This window comes from Ranitomeya imitator, chromosome 2, assembly GCF_032444005.1.
Source record: "Ranitomeya imitator isolate aRanImi1 chromosome 2, aRanImi1.pri, whole genome shotgun sequence".
Classification (NCBI taxonomy): Eukaryota; Metazoa; Chordata; class Amphibia; order Anura; family Dendrobatidae; genus Ranitomeya; species Ranitomeya imitator.
In genome coordinates, this window is record NC_091283.1 from 387,148,098 (window position 1) to 387,161,278 (window position 13,181).

At 44.8% G+C, this 13,181-nt stretch overlaps 1 pseudogene; it reads left to right on the plus strand.

Annotated features, from left to right (window-relative positions):
- Positions 1 to 13,181, plus strand: part of LOC138664127 (zinc finger protein 585A-like) — a 153,288-nt pseudogene that overhangs the window by 14,913 nt on the left and 125,194 nt on the right.

Sequence of the window (13,181 nt, forward strand, 5' to 3'; positions counted from 1 at the left end):
TCAGTTGGGTTTCCTGTCCTGACAGGGACCCTTGTGCTGAACACTGCGGTGATTCCACTTACCCAGGTCCCGTCCCGGCGTGGAAGAACAGGCAGCGCCTGTGCGTTGGAGTTCGGGTCCTGGATGCACCGTCCGCGGGTCCTCCGGGTCTCTGCGTCTGAGCGGGCGTTTTGGCAGCATGGTCAGAGGGCCGGGTTCCTTTCCATGGCTGCCACGCCGCCCTCCCCTCTCTGCCGGCGTCCAGGTGCGGTGGCCGCTTCCGGGTCGCTCGTCTGACGTCACGCGCAAGGCACGCTGGGAGTGGGCGTGCCCGCGTGACGTCGGGGGCGGGCGCCGGATCCAAGATGGCGGCGCCCATGAAGAAACGCCGGCCGGTGAAAGGGAACTCCGGCGGCACGGCAGAGAGAGGGAGGGGTCACTATTGGGCACCGAAGGAGGCGGGGAGTGCAGTGGTCCCCCCATAAAAGGGTGCTGGACCACAGAAGACGCGCTCATGTCCAAAAACTTCACCATGGAAGTGGGACAACAGGAGCAGCAGCAGCAGCCGCCTTCACAGCAGCAGCAGGAGCTCTCACCAGATGCCTTGCCGAGCCACCAGCACAGGAGCAGCCGCTCAAGTGGTAGGAACAGCAGTCGTCCTGTCCGGCAAGATTCGTCGGCGTCCAGGAGGGACGCTTCACGTGCATCTGTCCAGCCTCCAAAATCGATACCCTTGATTGTCGGTGGTGGTGAGTGATCTACGTGAATGTCACCCTTATGGTAACAGGGTCCATTTTTGTCGGTTTTGATCACTAGGGGTCCAGGAAAGCTGGTGGTAAAACAAAGAACCGAGAGTGTGCCCTTTGTAAAGACCCGCTTGCAGTTCAGTGGCAGAAGGATCTCTGTGCTGACTGCATTAGTAAAGCTATACAAGAAGAGACCCCTAATTTCGCCACTAGCCTTAAAGCCATAACACAGGCTGAAATAAAAGACTCCTTGAAATTGGCCCTTAATGAACCGAGAAGGAGAAGCCGTAAGGCGTCTACAGAGTCAGATGCTTCTCAGAGACAGGGGAGTCATAAAACATCCCGGTCTCCCTCTACCTCCTCGGCCTCTGTCCAGTCTTCAGATTCCTCCTCCAACAGTGATTCAGGTCGTCCATGTTTTCCAACTGAGGACGTAGATAAATTGGTTAAAGCAGTTAGATCTGCAATGGGTCTTAAAGAGGAGAAGACACCTAGGTCACTAGAAGATGTCATGTTTGGTGGCTTAGAAGAGAAAAGGAAACGCACGTTTCCGGTTAATGCGAAAATAAAAGCATTAATTGAGAAAGAGTGGAAAAAACCTGAAAAAAATGGGTTCTTTGCCCTCTTCATCCAAAAGGAGATATCCTTTTGAGGATAAAGACTCTGAGTTCTGGGAGAAGATCCCTAAAATTGACGGGGCAGTAGCCAAATGTTTAAAAAGATCATCCCTTCCGTTAGAAGACTCTGGTGTTCTCAAAGACCCGCTTGACAAAAAAGCAGATAGTTTTCTGAGACACATCTGGGAAGCCTCAGCGGGGGGTCTAAAGCCAGCAATTGCTGGAACATGTACGGCCCGTGCTCTAATAGTCTGGCTACAACAAATAGAGGATCAGCTAAGAGACAAAGTACCCAGAACTGACATCCTTGCAAATATATCTTTAGTGCAAGGAGCAGCAGCTTTTTTGGCAGACACTTCTGCGGATTCCGCAAGACTAACGGCAAGAGCAGCGGGCTTGTCCAATGCGGCAAGAAGAGCCCTTTGGCTCAAAGGTTGTCCGGGGGATTTGCCATCTAAACACAAGCTGTGCTCTATTCCATGTGACGGCCAACTTCTCTTTTGGAAAAAACTTGAAGAGATCCTGGAACATGCAGGAGATAAAAAGAAAGTTTTTCCCAACATCCCTAAAGATTCTAAAAAAAACTTTTTTTCGGAGGAGAAGATAACAGAGGTCGCCCCCCCAGGGGAGAGAAAAAATTTTGACTTTAGGGATAAGAGAGGCTCGGGCTATATGTTTAAAGGGCCCTCTACATCGGCAAAAAAATCCCCCCAATGACGTTACGGCAGAAGTGGGAGGAAGACGCTCCCTCTTCTTTCCGGCCTGGGTAAATATCTCCCCCAGTACCTGGGTCATGAACATTATCAAAGACGGCCTAAAAATAAAATTTGTCTGTCCACCCAGACGAAACTTTATAATAACTCCCCGAAGGAAGTCCCAGCAGGAACAATCTGCCCTAGAAACCGAGGTCTTGGGACTTATCCACAAAAAGGTTCTTCAGGAGGTCCCGGTTCAGGAAGAGGGAGACGGGTTTTACTCCCCCCTCTTCTTGATCCAAAAACCGGATGGTTCTTGGAGAACTATTATAAATCTAAGGAAGCTCAACCAATCTATAGAGAACTACTCTTTCAAGATGGAGTCTATAAACACGACCATAAAACTTCTCTTCCAATACTGCTTCATGGCAGTAATAGACTTAAAGGATGCATACTACCATATACCAATACATCAGGAATATCGGAAATACTTGAGAGTAGCTCTCTATATTCAGAATCAACTATATCAATAGTAAAAGAATAAAAACTGAAAATGTAGGCCCCTTAAAAAATAGTGAGGAAAGAATGGTTGTAGATGACGAGGAAAAAGCTAACATATTAAACACCTTCTTCTCCACGGTATTCACGGTGGAAAATGAAATGCTAGGTGAAATCCCAAGAAACAATGAAAACCCTATATTAAGGGTCTCCAATCTAACCCAAGAAGAGGTGCGAAACCGGCTAAATAAGATCAAAATAGATAAATCTCCGGGTCCGGATGGCATACACCCACGAGTACTGAGAGAACTAAGTAATGTAATAGATAAACCATTATTTCTTATTTTTAGGGACTCTATAGCGACGGGGTCTGTTCCGCTGGACTGGCGCATAGCAAATGTGGTGCCAATATTCAAAAAGGGCTCTAAAAGTGAACCTGGAAATTATAGGCCAGTAAGTCTAACCTCTATTGTTGGTAAAATATTTGAAGGGTTTCTGAGGGATGTTATTCTGGATTATCTCAATGAGAATAACTGTTTAACTCCATATCAGCATTGGTTTATGAGAAATCGCTCCTGTCAAACCAATCTAATCAGTTTTTATGAAGAGGTAAGCTATAGGCTGGACAGCGGTGAGTCATTGGACGTGGTATATCTCGATTTTTCCAAAGCGTTTGATACCGTGCCGCACAAGAGGTTGGTACACAAAATGAGAATGCTTGGCCTGGGGGAAAATGTGTGTAAATGGGTTAGTAACTGGCTTAGTGATAGAAAGCAGAGGGTGGTTATAAATGGTATAGTCTCTAACTGGGTCGCTGTGACCAGTGGGGTGCCGCAGGGGTCGGTATTGGGACCTGTTCTCTTCAACATATTCATTAATGATCTGGTAGAAGGTTTACACAGTAAAATATCGATATTTGCAGATGATACAAAGCTATGTAAAGCAGTTAATACAAGAGAAGATAGTATTCTGCTACAGATGGATCTGGATAAGTTGGACACTTGGGCTGAAAGGTGGCAGATGAGGTTTAACAATGATAAATGTAAGGTTATACACATGGGAAGAAGGAATCAATATCACCATTACACACTGAACGGGAAACCACTGGGTAAATCTGACAGGGAGAAGGACTTGGAGATCCTAGTTAATGATAAACTTACCTGGAGCAGCCAGTGCCAGGCAGCAGCTGCCAAGGCAAACAGGATCATGGGGTGCTTTAAAAGAGGTCTGGATACACATGATGAGAGCATTATACTGCCTCTGTACAAATCCCTAATTAGACCGCACATGGAGTACTGTGTCCAGTTTTGGGCACCGGTGCTCAGGAAGGATATAATGGAACTAGAGAGAGTACAAAGGAGGGCAACAAAATTAATAAAGGGGATGGGAGAACTACAATACCTAGATAGATTAGCGAAATTAGGATTATTTAGTCTAGAAAAAAGACGACTGAGGGGCGATCTAATAACCATGTATAAATATATAAGGGGACAATACAAATATCTCGCTGAGGATTTGTTTATACCAAGGAAGGTGACGGGCACAAGGGGGCATTCTTTGCATCTGGAGGAGAAAAGGTTTTTCCACCAACATAGAAGAGGATTCTTTACAGTTAGGGCAGTGAGAATCTGGAATTGCTTGCCTGAGGAGGTGGTGATGGCGAACTCAGTCGAGGGGTTCAAGAGAGGCCTGGATGTTTTCCTGGAGCAGAACAATATTGTATCATACAATTATTAGGTTCTGTAGAAGGACGTAAATCTGGGGATTTATTATGATGGAATATAGGCTGAACTGGATGGACAAATGTCTTTTTTCGGCCTTACTAACTATGTTACTATGTTACTGTGTTACTAGGTTACTATGTAATCAGGTAAAGCATTATCAATATACAGCCCTTCCATTCGGCCTGTCTACTGCCCCCAGGGTTTTCACCAAAGTGATGGTGGAAGTAATGTCATACCTCCGGTCCCGGGATGTAGTAATTGTCCCATATCTAGACGATTTCCTTGTAATAGGGAGGTCAGAGTCCCACTGCACTCATCAAGTATCAGTCGTAACATCAACTCTAATGGAGCTGGGTTGGATAATAAACATCCCCAAGTCCAGACTACTGCCAGTAAAACTACAGTCCTTCCTGGGGTTAATACTGGACTCCGAGCGTCAGCTCTGCCTCCTTCCAGAAAACAAAGTGGACAAGATAATAAACCTGGCCAGTACAGCAATACGTCAACCAGCAATGACTCGTTAACATCGTGTATTCCGGCAGTAGAATGGGCACAATTCCACCTAAGACAACTGCAGTGGGAAGTTCTCTCAGCTCAAAGACTATTAAGAGGGCATTTAGAAGGAAATCTATGTCTCTCCCTGGGCGTAAAGGATTCCCTAGTTTGGTGGACGGTGGAAGACCACCTGACAATGGGGGTCCGTTGGAAAAATCCGGTCAAAGACATCATCACGACCGACGCAAGCGGTACAGGTTGGGGAGCTCACCTGAGGTCTCACTCTGTGCAAGGTACCTGGTCCATATGAGAAAAAAAACTATGGGTCAAACGAAAAAGAGCTATGGGCAGTGGAGAAAGCCCTAAGACATTTTCTCCCTTTACTCCGGGGTCGCCATACTTGAATCCTGACGGACAATCGAGCAGTGGTGGCGTATGTCAATCATCAGGGGGGGACGAGGTCCAGAGGCCTCATGAATGCATCAAAACTACTCTTTCAATTGGCAGAACAACACCTGTTATCTCTGTCGGCACTACACATCAAGGGCATAGAAAACACACAAGCAGACTTCCTGAGTCGCAGAGGCTTAAGACAGGGGGAATGGTCCCTAAACCCCCAGATATTTCAGCAAATAGTCCAAGCCTGGGGCACACCAGAAATAGACTTGTTTGCCAACTCACGCAACAAAAAAGTCAGAAAGTTCTGCTCCTTAAATCCAAGAGAACATCCCTTCGCAGTAGATGCCCTACTGATACCCTGGAAGTTCTCTCTGGCCTACGCATTCCCCCCGATAGTGATGATTCCAGCTGTGATCCAGAAGATCAGAGAGGATCAGGCAAAAATTATCTTCATAGCTCCATTTTGGCCAAGGAGACCATGGTTCTCCCTTCTAAGGCAGATGTTGGTAACAGACCCATGGATTCTGCCAGAGGTTCAGGACCTGCTAACCCAGGGCCCAGTAAGCCACTCTCAGGTGAAGGGCTTCCATCTTGCAGCCTGGAATTTGAGAGGGCGTTACTAAGTTGCCAAGGATTCTCACCAGGTTTAATCTCCACCCTGTTGAAAAGCAGAAAACCCATAACTTCTAGAATCTATGGTAGGACATGGAAAAAATGTCTTGACTTCCTGGGTGAACCATTGGGGGAGGTGGCTCCAGTGGGTCCTATCCTGGAATTTCTGCAAGCAGGATTACATCTTGGGTTAGCAACCAGCACCCTTAAAGTTCAGGTTTCAGCCTTGGGGGCCCTATATAACTGTAATCTTGCCTCAAATAGATGGGTTTCACGATTTATAAAATCTTGTAGTAGATCTCGGCCGGTCGTTATCCCAAAAATCCCTTCTTGGGATCTAAATTTGGTCTTAGAATCCCTAACTAAACACCCTTTTGAGCCCTTACAGGAGTTATCACCTAAGTTACTTACCCTTAAAACAGTTCTACTAGTAGCCTTAACATCGGCACGTAGGGTAAGTGATTTACAGGCCCTGTCAATATGCCCTCCTTATACTCAGGTTTTTGATGACAGGATCGTTCTAAGACCGGACCCGGCTTATCTCCCCAAGGTGGTTCAAAAGTTCCATAGGAGTCAAGAGATTACCTTACCATCATTCTGTAGTAATCCCAAAAATCCAGGGGAACAAAAGTTCCACATGCTGGATGTGAGAAGATCTATGTTACAATACATATGTATGACGAGTCAGTGGAGGAAAGACCAAACCCTATTCATAGCCTTTCAGGGTAGCAAAAGAGGGTGTGGGGTAGCTAAAAGTACTATTGCTAGATGGATTAGGGAGGCCATTAGTTTACCCTACTCTGCGGGTGGCACTCCGGTTCCTGAAGGCATCAAGGCTCACTCTATCAGAGCCGTGGCTACCTCCTGGGCAGAAAAGGCTGAGGTATCAATTGATCAAATTTGCAAGGCTGCTACCTGGTCCTCACCCTCAACTTTTTTCAAGCACTACCGGCTAGATCTTTCTTCCTCTGCTGACCTAACCTTTGGTAGAAGGGTACTACAAACGGTGGTCCCTCCCTAAGGTGTCATTCTACAAAAATCTCTCAGGTGTGCCGTCATGGGGGAAGGGAAAACACCAAGGTTACTTACTGGTAGCCGGTTTTTCCTGAACCCATGACGGCACCCGTATATTCCCCCCCTTTATCACCTTTTCGGTGTGCACTATTGCTTTGGGTGCTTTTTTAGTTAATATCATGTGGTGATGGATTACCATGTATACTAACCAGGGGGGCCTCTCATGCTCTGAAAACCAACTGAAGCGACAGAGAGGTACCGCCCTTTTATTTTCAGTAGGGTTTCCTGTCCTGACTGGGCGGATCCCCTTTCTCAGGTGTGCCGTCATGGGTTCCGGAAAAACCGGCTACCAGTAAGTAACCTTGGTGTATCTCTTGGCATCACAGACTTGGCCCTTTCCTGGATCTCGTCATATCTGACAGACCGAACATTCGGTGTCTCCCTCCCCCACACCACCGCCTCACTTCGCACCTTGTCAGTCAGTGTTCCTCAAGGCTCTGTTCTAGGACCCCTACTCTTCTCCATCTACACCTTCGGCCTGGGACAGCTCATAGAATCCCACGGTATGCAGTACCATCTCTACGCCGATGACACGCAGATCTACCTATCCGGACCTGACCTCACCTCCTTACCAAAATCCCACACTGTCTGCTATTTCAGCCTTCTTTTCTGCTTGCTTTCTACAACTGAACATGGACAAAACAGAATTCATCATCTTTCCCCCATCTCACTCTACCCCTCCACCAGACCTATCCATCAATGTCAATGGTTGCTCACTTTACCCAGGCCCACACGCCCGGTGCCTCGGGGTGATCCTCGACTCTGCCCTCTCTTTCAAGCCACATATCCAAGCCCTTGCCTCATCCTGCCATCTCAAACTCAAAAATATTTCCCGGATCCCTGCATTCCTTGACCGTGACACCGCAAAAACACTAGTGCATGCCCTTATCATCTCCCGCCTTGACTACTGCAACCTCCTACTCTCTGGACTCCCCTCTGGCACCACTCCAATCCATCCTATGCTCTGTTGCCCAACTAATCTACCTGTCTCCCCGCTATTCCCCAGCCTCTCCCCTATGCCAAGCCCTTCACTGGCTTCCTATCGCCCAGAGACTCCAGTTAAAAAACCCTCACAATGACATACAAAGCCACCCACAACCTATCTCCTCCATACATCTGTAACATGGTCTCCCGGTACCTACCTACACGCAACCTCCGATCCTCTCAAGACCTCCTTCTCTACTCCCCTCTCATCTCTTCTTCCCACAACCGCATCCAAGACTTCTCCCGTGCTGTCCCCATACTGTGGAACTCTCTACTCCAACACATCAGACTCTCGCCTACCATAGAAACTTTCAATAAGAACTTGAAGACTCACCTCTTCCGACAATCCTGCAGTGATCCTGAACCGCCGTACAACCTGCTTTACCCTCTCCTAGTGTATCATTGTATCATCACCCATCCCCTGCAGACTGTGAGCCCTTGCAGGCAAGGTCCTCCCTCCTTATGTACCCGTGTGCCTTGTTTTTTGCTCATATTTAATGTATTTGTCTATATTTTCCCCGTATTCACATGTAAAGCATTATGGAATAAATAGCGCTATAAAAATGTATAATAATAATAATAATAATTTTTTTAGCCCTAAAATAATATAAAACTAGACCAGTTTGGTATTGATTCAACAGAAATCCCAATCCGTGGACTTGAACGAACATTAATATTTAAAAATTAACAATATTTTATTAGGAATTGGGTAAAAAGAGTTCAATTTAAAATTTAAACAAAGCGTTTCAAATAGAGGTAGCAAGGTGTAAACTATCAATAGCTGGGGGGCTTGACAGCGCTATGTGGGCTATGAATAAATATTACTTATAACAAACGTGTTGAAGGTCAATCGATACTCAAGATTATCTTTAAGTAAAAGTGCAGCGTGCTTATAATGATATATAACTTAAGTCAGTTTCTAAAGCAGAAGGTTTGTAAAGGCAAATGTACCTAATACTGCTGGTAAACATTTCAATAAAGGTCAAGTGACCTAAATGTTATTGAGAATTGAGAGCCCTTCTTAAATGGGAGTTTTACGGTGAAGGAAAACTGTCACCTTTCTGATCAGTGTCTGGGAGGCTGTGGTTGATGCTGCCCAAAAAGTTGATTGTCAATAGACTAAGAAACTGACAGATGCCATGGAAGGAACCTATGACTGTTATTGAAAAGAAATGGGCTATATTGGTCACTGATATATTTTTTTGAAATGTCAGGTTTTGTACATTTTGACTTGTTTGGTTATTACTTTCACTTTGAAAATAATGAACAACTTAGATGGGAAAATTTATGTTTTTCATTCAGATGCATATGTAGATATTCTCCTATGAAAGACAAAACCTCACTTTCTTAAATATTCAGGTTAACCTTTTGGATTGAATGACAGCACTGTCATTGTCCAATAATAAAATTAATCATCAAAAATACAAATAGCCTAATAATTGTACACAGTGTAATTGTGGGGTTATAGTTGGGGTTAAGGTTGTGATCAAAAAGAACCAATCACATCTAAACTCTTTTTTTTTTTTTTAAATTCGTTTATTTATTAAACATAGAATAAAATTACAGCATACATATTTGTCCTTGTCATTAATCTGCATGGTTACATTACAGGGATTGGAAAGGATAGAACATACATATGTCAATCATTTTACTTTTAGAAAAACAGTCAGAACATAGGGTTCTTAAACTACAACCCAACTAAACCTCCAAAACTTCTACACCGCCACTTGACCAAAGCCAAATACATTATTTATCTTGTTCTTTTCCCATTGTGCAATATTTGCAGATCAAAGGACCAGGTAAACCACATTTCTCCCATTTAATCAGGTCACAAAGTGAGATGAGAGGAATTCCATCTATCCCAAATTTTATTGAACTTATACGGGCAGCCCCTATTTTGGTAAAGAGTACGCTCATAGGGGACGACTGTATTCACCAGTTCAATCCAGGACCTAACGGAGGGGGGTGAATTCCCCATCCACCGCATAGCTAGCAACTTCCTTGCCAAGAAAAGTGTTTCTCGTAGAAAAATCCCCGTATAGTGTTCCCAGGCCTCCTCGTCCCACACTCCAAACAGGCAAATTAAGGGTTCAAGAGGAATTGGAATTGATAGTATTGAAGCTAATAATGACGTCACCTCCTTCCAATAGTGAGAGATTATGGGGCACTGCCATATCATGTGTACAAAATCAGCGTCAGGTGAGTGGCAACGCAAACATTCCGACGTCGAGTACCGACCCATCCGACAAAGTCTCGAGTCAAATATGACTGGTGGATTATATATAATTGGGTCATCTTATTATTGGCTGATGGGGAGACTCTGAGGGGTGATTCCAAAATATCCTCCCATTCCTCACTTTGCATATCAGGAAAAAGCCCCTCCCATTTGCCTCTCACCGAATCCACAACAGAGTTCGTTCCCGCTGATAACAAATATGTATATAGGGACGAGATAAGACCTTGAGGGCCCTGGGATTTAAGAATACCTATCAGAGGCAAAGAGGAGATGTTACGGTTCATTCCCTCATTCCTGACAAATGACTGAACGGCAGATCTGAGTTGCAGGTATCGAAAAAATTGAGATCTTGGAAGGTCATATTTATCTTGTAGTTGTTCAAAGGACATAAAAACCCCCTGGTCATATAAATCTCCCAACAAAACCCCGTAGGAAACCCAAAATTTTGTAGACGGGTGATTCACTAACTTCGGAAAATAACTGTTATCCCACAGAGGCATCTCGGCTACAATGTCCCCAAATCCAGTAACTCTCCTAATTTTCTTCCAAGTGGATCTCGCCAATCGAATCTTGGGCAGCAAACCAGGAGCACTTATTTTCCCCGATTCCAAAAGACCCAGCGGACACCTAGCACCAACGGAACTAACTAAGTGATTTTCAGAATTAGGGAGATAGTTATGAGGCATCCATTTACATAATGCTTTAGCCTGTCCCGCCAAATAATATAAAAAGAAATCTGGCAGTGCCGCTCCTCCCTCCTGTTTAGGTCTTTGCAGAGTGGTCAGTTTGAGCCTGGGCCTGCCTTTCCCCCACACAAATGAAGTAACGTGAGAATTTAAACTGGTAAAGAAGAATTTTGGTATGGTTACTGCACTATGTTGAAGACAATAGTTGAATTTAGGGAGCAAAATCATTTTTATAAGATTAATGCGGCCTGCTACGGACAATGGAAGCTTACTCCAAGATGCAAATTTCAATTTAGTGTATTCCAACAGGGGGAGAACATTGAGCTGTAGGTCTAACCCACTGCATTGGGACATGTAGATGCCCAGGTACTTAAATTTGGACACTATGGGCAGTAAAGAAAGAGTACTAAGACCGGGTGCTGGGTGTTGAGATAGAGGTAATAGGGCAGATTTATCCCAATTAATATATAGGCCCGAGAACCCACTAAATTTATCTATGGTAGCAATTATTTTTGGCAACGTTTCTTCTGCCCTATCCATAAATATTATCATATCATCAGCATACAAACCAATGATGTCAGTGCGGTCCGCTATCTTAATACCATCAATACCAGGAGTTGAACGCAAACGCACAGCTAATGCCTCTATTGCTAAAGCAAATAGGGCCGGAGAGAGGGGGCACCCTTGACGAGTTCCCCTATATAGTGAAAAAGGTTCAGACATAGAGCCGTTAATAACTATACGGGCTTTGGGTTTCAGATATAACACACCAACCCATTTCAAAAATTTCTCCCCAAAGCCATATTTCTGCAGACAAGCGGACAAAAAGGGCCATTCAAGTGAGTCGAACGCCTTGGCTGCGTCCAGTGACGCCAATGCCCAGGCATTGTCTGGTAACAAAGAACTGTACTAAGTCACCGACTGGACCCATCTAATATTTATAGAGGTGCTCTTACCGGGCATAAAGCCAGTTTGATCTGGATGTATAATATCCAGTATAATGGAGTTCAACCTGGTAGCCAGTATCTTGGCAAGGATCTTATAATCCACATTTACCAAGGATATAGGACGATAGGATCCGCATTCCAAAGGATCTTTCCCCTCCTTCTTAAGTACAATGATATGTGCCTCGTAAAAAGTATCTGGTAGACACCCTCCCTTCCATATCTCGTTAAACACTTTCAGTAAAAGCGGAGCCAGTATCCCCCGGTATTTCCTATACAACTCTACAGGGAAGCCATCTGGCCCAGGAGCCTTTCCAGAGGCCATGTCTGTTATAGCTTGCTCCACTTCCTCCAGGGTAAATTCAGCATCCATAAAGGGCGGAACTCAGCACAGGGAGTGTTATATCGGACAAATATCCCAGACAATCGGAAACATCAAAACCGCTCTTAGATTCATACAGCCCCTTATAATAGTTATAAAAACATTGTAGTATTCCCTCAGTAGTGGAATTCAATGAGCCGTCCGGTGAGCGAATTTGCAATATCATGTTAGATGTATTATGTTGACGCACCAAGTAGGCCAGAAATTTCCCCGCTTGATTCCCCATTTCAAAGTACGATTGTCGCGTAAAAAATAACTTACATTTAGACTTGGTGTCTATGTGTTGGGTGTATAATCTTTGCAGAGTCAACCACTCAACCCTATTATCATTAGTCTGGTCAGCTGTATATGTTGCCTCAGCATCTCTCAAACGTTGTTCAATCTCATCGTCCTCCCTCGATGTTACCCTCTTAATGTATGAGATCGTAGAAGACAGACAACCCCTCAGATATGCCTTAAGTGTATCCCAAAATAAGTTAATGTTCTGAAGTTCTGAGTGGGACTGAATAAAGCAGTTCAGCTGGTCAACTGTCCTATCGTCCGAATCTATTAGTTTAAGCCAAAAGGGATTCAATTTCCATACTCTACCATTATTTAACGTCCCAAACACAAGTTTAAGAATAATCGGACTATGATCCGAGGCCCCTCTATTACCGTGTTCCACACTATCCACCCACCGCACCAGGTCACCGGATCCGAAGATATAATCTATGCGAGAAAGGGAACTTCTAGTGGATGAGTGGCAGGTATATCCCCTCTCCCCGGGGTGATGCATTCTCCATAGATGTATCCAGCCGCTACCTTCCATGAACAATGTTAACTGAGTCGGGGTCGAAGAAGAGGAAGAGGACAAAGATTCCCCAAGCGACCCATCTCCCAATCGCATTCTATCTAAATTACTGTCCATAACTAAGTTGAAGTCACCCATACAAATAACATGTGCGTCCGGGTAGCTTAACGCAAAGCTCATTGCCATCTTAAGTACTGAAGTATTAGCTGGGGGGGGGTTATATATGCATAATATAACGTACTCGCGGGAATTAATTAATGCATGAACAAAAACAAAACGTCCCTCTAGATCTCGTCGAGTCGTCTGGGCCTCCCATTGGA